Raw genomic sequence first — 8,288 nt, 5'->3', positions numbered from 1 at the left:
TGGCCCCGTAACCACCGTTCTAGACACTTGCGAGACAGCTAGCTGTTGTAGTGCTGGTGGCGACAGTGGTGCCTTTGTATCAAACGAATGACGAAAACACATTAAGTACAATGTTCAAGATTTAAAAAATATATATATGCTGTAAACAAATAGCAACATTTCAGAATAATAATAATTATATGCTCTAATGACGATGGTTGCATTATAATCACTTTTTCCACTTGGATCCAAGGATTGAGCAGTCAGTGAGGTTTTCCAGTAGCTCTCCCACCCAACCCAGTATTCCCCCATCCTCCCTCGAAAGGGCAAGATGGCGCTGCCTTTCATTTTCTTCAGTCAGTGAGGTTTTCCAGTAGCTCTCCCACCCAACCCAGTATTCCCCCATCCTCCCTCGAAAGGGCAAGATGGCGCTGCCTTTCATTTTCTTCTGCAGCAGCCGCCAACTCTTGTACCGACTCTGGTATTTCACCCTCGCCTTGGGGCCATTTATCTTGCTCACTGACACTACCTACAACAATAAGATATTGAACGTAATTATTTCTTGTAAATGTTAGAGACATACACACAGAAAATCGTACTGGAAATCTTTTCTCATCAAGTCACAGAAATATAAGCAGAAAATAGTATTCTCTAGTTTGCTGAAAATACTTATATATGAAACACAGTGAATTTGAAATTGGTACTCTGCTACTTACAAGACAAAATCTGTTGCGCTTGGCTTGCAGCCTCGACACATACCCCCAGGTCTCCTTCCTCATCCATAGGAACACCTAAAAAAGCAAAGAATATGTCTCAGACAACTGAATGCATCATGTTACGAAAAGATAAATGTATATACATTCCCCAGCTCTCACGACTGGAACCACTATACATTACGTGAACAAGAAGAAAATGTTTTCTCTAACGGCCACATATTAAAAAAAAATAGTAAATGCACTTACGTTCTTACTGCGCCCACTCGGTTAATATTGCTGGAGGCTACTGCTGCAAAAGTCTCTCAGCCTCCAGCTGCTGATCTAGATCGGCCAACATCTCAATGATGAAGGCTACAATGACAAGGAAAAAACGAAGGGCTGTAATACCAGATACGAAATAAAAATTCGTGACACACTAAAATTACAGGAAAGATCCTTTCAAAAGCTCTGTAGTATGAACTACGACCTAAACTAGTGCTGTCATAGGTACTAAAATTATGGGGCATACGCAGGTACATTGAATGATTAGAACAATCAATTTACATAGTAGACTGTCCTGAGGAAGGCGTTTGCTTCTATCGCTGCTTATGCTGTCGCTGGCTGAACGTTTCGTCCTGTAACGAAAATGAGTATCACACAAGCGAACAAAGGAAGACTGAGAATGCTGATAACCACACAAACAACTACACAGGTGAACTGACGAAGGCACGATGAGAGCCACTGTACCACGATGAGGACTTATATAACCTCTATCTCCTCCACCCACCACTTTACCCAGGGAGTCAATAGGACTGCGGCAGTCTACCCTACTTGCAGATGAATGCTGGTCTGAGCACGCAGGACAATTTGCTGCAGGCCTGGCCGGCCACGGTTTTGGCGCGCTCGTGGATCCAGCGGGAAACCACGTTTCCGGTCGGCTCTTCACTCTGTGGCGAGCTACGGCCTCTGATGGTCGAGCCGCCGCTTTGTGGGTCCCCAGTTGAGACTGTGCCTTGTATAGCAGACTACTGTGATATAGCATTAAACATTATTTTTTTAAATGATGCAGGATAGTCATAAGAGTTTCTACACGGTGTATTTGCACTCATTTATTTTAGTCACAATTTTTAAACAATATTCCCGCGTGATGTATTTTTCGAGTGTATTTTGCCTTAATGTATTTCCGTTCCACATGGACCTGGGAAGACAATGCAGTGTTATGTGTGCGAGTTTATTTGAAAGAAACTGTTTAAAGCGACATTTGCAAATGTATTGAGGCGTTAAACACTTTACCTAATTTGTTTGTGCGCACAAATATTCCTTATGAGCACATATATTCCAGATTAGTAGAGGAAGACTGCGAGGTTCCACAAGTGTGACGCGATTTTTCTAGAGTCTGCATTCAAATGTGGTGGAATGCGCTGCAAAACTGAAGGGAACTACCGTCCAGCGATCTTTTTGAAAGTGTATTCAGAGGCATATTCAGTCGAATTTAGTAACCCTGAAACAGATCATGCTCAAAGAAAAGGGATTTCCCACAAAAGTGCGTGAGGTGTCTCAGGGAGGATTTCAATAGTATACTGCGATAATATTTTTAGTCCATGATCAAGTATCTTGGAGGTGGTATTGCTCAGAATGAAAGATGTAACTACATCGAAAATTGTTTAAATATCCTTGCATCATCTGCAAACCTCTCTCTCTCTCTGTGCAGTGGCACATTTAGATGCTGTGCTATTTTCAAGTTATTTATCTGACAATATTTCGCACATTCATCTACATCTACATTTATACTCCGCAAGCCACCCAACGGTGTGTGGCGGAGGGCACTTTACGTGCCACTGTCATTACCTCCCTTTCCTGTTCCAGTCGCGTATGGTTCGCGGGGAGAACGACTGCCGGAAAGCCTCCGTGCGCGCTCGAATCTCTCTAACTTTACATTCGTGATCTCCTCGGGAGGTATAAGTAGGGGGAAGCAATATATTCGATACCTCATCCAGAAACGCACCCTCTCGAAACCTGGCGAGCAAGCTACACCGCAATGCAGAGTGCCTCTCTTGCAGAGTCTGCCACTTGAGTTTGCTAAACATCTCCGTAACGCTATCACGCTTGCCAAATAACCCTGTGACGAAACGCTCCGCTCTTCTTTGGATCTTCTCTATCTCTTCCGTCAACCCGATCTGGTACAGATCCCACACTGATGAGCAATACTCAAGTATAGGTCGAATGAGTGTTTTGTAAGCCACCTCCTTTGTTGATGGACTACATTTTCTAAGGACTCTCCCAATGAATCTCAACCTGGCACCCGCCTTACCAACAATTAATTTTATATGATCATTCCACTTCAAATCGTTCCGCGCGCATACTCCCAGATATTTTACAGAAGTAACAGCTACCAGTGTTTGTTCCGCTATCATATAATAATACAATAAAGGATCCTTCTTTCTATGTATTCACAATACATTACATTTGTCTATGTTAAGGGTCAGTTGCCACTCCCTGCACCAAGTGCCTATCCGCTGCAGATCTTCCTGCACTTCGATGCAATTTTCTAATGCTGCAACTTGTCTGTATACTACAGCATCATCCGTGAAAAGCCGCATGGAACTTCCGACACTATCTACTAGGTCATTTATATATATTGTGAAAAGCAATGGTCCCATAACACTGCCCTGTGGCACGCCAGAGGTTACATTAACGTCTGTAGACGTCTCTCCATTGAGAACAACATGCTGTGTTCTGTTTGCTAAAAACTCTTCAATCCAGCCATACAGCTGGTCAGATATTCCGTAGGCTCTTACTTTGTTTATCAGGCAACAGTGCAGAACTGTATCGAACGCCTTCCGGAAGTAAAGGAAAATGGCATCTACCTGGGAGCCTGTATCTAATATTTTCTGGGTCTCATGAACAAATAAAGCGAGTTGGGTCTCACACGATCGCTGTTTCCGGAATCCATGTTGATTCCTACATAGTAGATTCTGGGTTTCCAAAAACGACATGATACTCAAGCAAAAAACATGGTCTAAAATTCTACAACAGATCGACGTCAGAGATATAGGTCTATGCTCGACGACCCTTCTTGAAGACTGGGACTACCTGTGCTCTTTTCCAATCATTTGGAACCCTCCGTTCCTCTAGAGACTTGCGGTACACGGCTGTTAGAAGGGGGGCAAGTTCTTGCGCGTACTCTGTGTAGAATCGAATTGGTATCCCGTCAGGTCCAGTGGACTTTCCTCTGTTGAGTGATTTCAGTTGCTTTTCTATTCCTTGGACACTTATTTCGACGTCAGCCATTTTTTCGTTTGTGCGAGGATTTAGAGAAGGAACTGCAGTGCGGTCTTCCTCTGTGAAACAGCTTTGGAAAAAGGTGTTTAGTATTTCAGCTTTACATGTGTCATCCTCTGTTTCAGTGCCATTATCATCCCAGAGTGTCTGGATATGTTGTTTCGAGCCACTTACTGATTTAACGTAAGACCAGAACTTCCTAGGATTTTCTGTCAAGTCGGTACATAGAATTTTACTTTCGAATTCACTTAATGCTTCACGCATAGCCCTCCTTACGCTAACTTTGACATCGTTTAGCTTCTGTTTGTCTGAGAGGTTTTGGCTGCGTTTAAACTTGCAGTGAAGCTCTATTGGCTTTCGCAGTAGTTTCCTAACTTTGTTGCTGAAGCACGGTGGGTTTTTTCCGTCCCTCACAGTTTTACTCGGCACGTACCTGTCTAAAATGCATATAGCAGATGTTAAGTGAGTATTCTGCTTTGTGATATGAGGATACACTTCACTGAGCAAATGCTGATCCATTCTTAAGTAATTTATGTACGACTTGACGTCCTCCACTACAAGCTCACGTAACAAGTTTTGTTGAATGCTTTTATCATCTCGTTGTAAAACCTACGGATTCACCCATGTACGTTTCCTTTTTACCCCCTGCTTCTCTTCCACATGTTCACACAGTGCAATTGTGGTACATGCAACTGCTGCAGTTAATAATAAACTGTGAACAGCCATCTTGAACTTTGACGAAAAATATGATGACAGTGTAATATCCCTTTTTAGTGCCATGTCAAAGATCTTTGTCAAATAAATCTGACGAATGTTTCATCATATCTTTGACAAAGAAATTTGATAGTGTAATACCAACCTACAGAAGACATGCTGAAGGCGATACTACAACTTTGAGGATTAGAATCCTTACCTTGATATGGTCCATAGCTGACCTCGCGCTCGTAACGGTCATAGGTCAGACGCGAAGTCCAACATTACTCACAAATTATCGAATTTACGAGACAAAATTTATGAGAAACGAAAAGAATATGGTGCTCTCTCACTAACGAATCCCTAGTGTTCTCAGTGCACTATAACGAACTAAGTTGGCTTTCATTGAGTACACACATGCTTACCGATATCAGCATTGCGACCTCTCGCCTCCACCAGCGAACAGGAATAGGACAGAACTGACCGAGGCTCCATGTCTCGAAAGGATAGCTGGGAGCGTTGGGTCACGAGATTTGGCTTGCTCCCAACCCGGCCAATCACATGCAACGAGATTGCCGCGAAACACGATGCCGTTATGGCTGGCCATCCGAACACCGGAAAATGGCTCGTGATTCGTGAGAAGACGGTCAGAGTTTCGTTAAGGCGGCTACTTAGCAACGTTAAAAGGGAGTGAGAAGTTAAGCTTCAGGTTTGGTACCACACTTTGTGAGACTAGGAAGGGTGACAACTTTGGCCAGACATAACATTCGAACTTGTCCGACATGCTCCCTACAGCAACGATCAACGAGAGAAAGGGGAAGCTATCATTGCCACTCCAGGGAGACTGCCAAATTCGATTCACAAAATAACGAAAAATATCCTGCGCCTATCCTCTCTCACTGACCAGCGTAATATTGCCATAGAAAATAGTATAGTCATGTAGCCATCTCACTGAATTGTAAAATGGTGAAAGAGTTGCAAAAAGAATGAATTAGGAAAGGCGTACATAATGGCTGAGAATGAAATGCACGTCTTTCAAAAACCCACACTATTATCGAGCCAGTGCACAGTGTCTTGCTGACAACTTGTGTCCTTGGCTTGGTGGGGTCTGCGCCATACTCGAAACCAAGTATCAGCTCTTAGACACCGAAATGAAGACTGATCTGACCAGGCCACAGTTTTCCAGTAGTCTAGGGACCAACCGTTATGGTCATGAGTCCAGGAGAGGCGACATTGTGCTGTTAGAAAAGGCACTCACACTGGTCATCTGCTACCATAACCCATTAACGTTAAATTTCGCTGCACTGTCCTAACGGAAACATTGATTTCTGTGCTTATTTCACGCAGAGTTACTTGTCTGTTAGCACTGACAACTCTACGCAAACGCCACTGTTCTTGGTTGTTAGATGAAGGCTACTAGCCACTGTGCTGCTGTGCCGTCCATGGTGAGAGGTAATGCCTGAAATTTGGTATTCTTGGCACGCACTAGATGATGTGGATCTCGGAATATTGATTTTCATAACGACTTCCGAAATGAAATGTCCCATGTGTCTAACTCCAACTACCATTCCGTGTTCAAAGTCCGTCAGTTCCCGTTATGAACCCAAGTTCATGTGAGTACATGTATTGCTGAAAACGTGAATGTGGAAGCATAAGTCTTCTTGCAACCAAGATAAAGATGTTAAATATTTATGACTTTCGTTTTGCCACTATGTAGATGAGTTGGCTGATAATTGGCTATTGTTGACTAACTCCAGAATGTATGTAAACAACGTAATGAAAAGGACAGATGAGACGTTTAGTTGCACACAGGCACAACAAAAAAACTGTTACGCTTTGAACCTCTGCACAAATCCATCTTCAGAAAAACACACACACACACACACACACACACACACACACACACACACACACACACACGAGGGCTATCTCCAGCTGCTCTGGACAGAATGCAATTATTGTGGTGAACAAAAGCAGTAATCCGAATTTGGGTGGGGAAGGGCGAGGCATAGCAGGGTATGGGTGGGAGGAGAGAGGTCAGCACTGACTGGTGGAGCATATTAGGACAAGGTGGTGGCAGAACAAGGTTGCCAGGTGCAGCATCAGAAAACTGTGGGGGAAAGAGTGGGGACGAATGGGGAGCATAAGAGTAGAGGGGCAGAGAAGAAAAAAGACTGGTGGGTGCACTGGCAGAGAGTTGCGCACATTGTGGGTGTGGGGACACGAATTGGGAGGAGGTGATAGGACAGAGGGGGTGAAAACTGTTGGGTGGACGGTATGGGGACAGTAAGTTACCATACGCTGAGGTCAGGATAATACTGGAAGTGGTGAATGTGTTGTAAGGATAATTCTCATTATAATGACGGAATTAGTATGAAGCACGACCTCCTAACAGAACCGCATGAATGTGCAAAGAATAATAATGAAAACATACAAGCAATCTTAGAAGCAAAAATCTACGATATTACTGTAAACATAATCACTGACAGAGGTGCCTTGGTCAGTGTGATGAGTGCAGAATTGTATAAAGCACATGGTAAGGGACGAAATATACCGACTTTCCCAGTGAATAACTGCAAGGTGTCTGGGGTCATAAGCGCACAGAGCCAGTTAATTAAGCGCCAGGTGCAGGTAGAAATTTGTAAAGAGGGCGTAGCCAAAGTGAGCTCGTTCCTTGTTGTGAAGGGGTTAAGGGTGGCCTGCATTCTGGGGGTAGATTTTCTTCGTGGGAGGGACACAGTGATCGACCTCTCCGCAGGAAAACTAAGCATACTTAATAAAGGCAGAAGGGTTGAATTGTCAAAGATGCGATCAAAAAAGGTACTTGTTCCATGTTGTAACAGAATAAATATCAAAGGTAGGAACCCGTGTGTACTGCATTTAGAAAATAATTCGACGACGACAGATCTTTACTATCCAAATAAAGAAAGTAATGATTTTGAAGTAACTGTAGATGCATTCCAGAATAAAGCCCAAGAATCTGAAAGTTTAAATAATATGCAAAACCAACAGCTAACGCAGCTGCTGTCAAAATGTATGATGGTATTTTCTGAACGACCAGGAGTAATTATGGGTTACAACCCACAAAACTTATTGTCGAGCGTCTTACGCTATCCCTGGTGGAGGAGGGAAGCAGTGGAGAAAGATTGTAAATAGTAGCTGTAAGAAAATTTCATATTTGTGTCTTAGAATATAAGTGTGTTTAGTTTTAAGTATGAATTTGCGTATATTCAGTTCTGAATATCAAGACAGTAAAGAATGTTTGTGGTGTGAACGAGGCTCACAAGAAAGTGTAATAATACGCTAGATAAAGACTTTCCTACAAACACATTAGCGTCAGTAAAAAATATTTCATGCTCATCAAGCAGTGAACAATTTCTTGTTTAAAAAGTATAAAACAATTTCTTGAGTCATTTTTCATTACTGTGTGTATAAATAATTGGTGATTAATTTGCATGTAGTAATGCAATAGATTTAATAGTATTAGGTTACTGTAATGCCTTGAGAGGATATTTAATTAAATGAAAGTAACTTTGATTCGTAGTATGATTAAGTATACAGTATTACTACCGATAGTGATATAAGAGTGACACTTTAATAAGTTCAGCCTAAACCGAACCCATTTTATATGACGTACAC

At 42.6% G+C, this 8,288-nt stretch overlaps 1 long non-coding RNA gene across 1 annotated transcript; it reads right to left on the bottom strand.

Moving 5' to 3' along the window:
- Positions 1–424: 424 nt before the first annotated feature.
- On the bottom strand, positions 425–5,121 carry LOC126234460 (uncharacterized). The gene is made up of 4 exons (XR_007544729.1): positions 5,075–5,121; positions 942–1,046; positions 696–770; positions 425–508 (listed from the first exon to the last, which is right to left on the bottom strand). It is a non-coding gene; the product is annotated as an uncharacterized LOC126234460 (long non-coding RNA).
- Between the last annotated feature and the right edge of the window lie 3,167 nt (positions 5,122–8,288).

This window comes from Schistocerca nitens, chromosome 2, assembly GCF_023898315.1.
Source record: "Schistocerca nitens isolate TAMUIC-IGC-003100 chromosome 2, iqSchNite1.1, whole genome shotgun sequence".
In the NCBI taxonomy this organism is placed as follows: domain Eukaryota; kingdom Metazoa; phylum Arthropoda; class Insecta; order Orthoptera; family Acrididae; genus Schistocerca; species Schistocerca nitens.
This window is presented reverse-complemented; position numbering and strand designations above follow the sequence as displayed.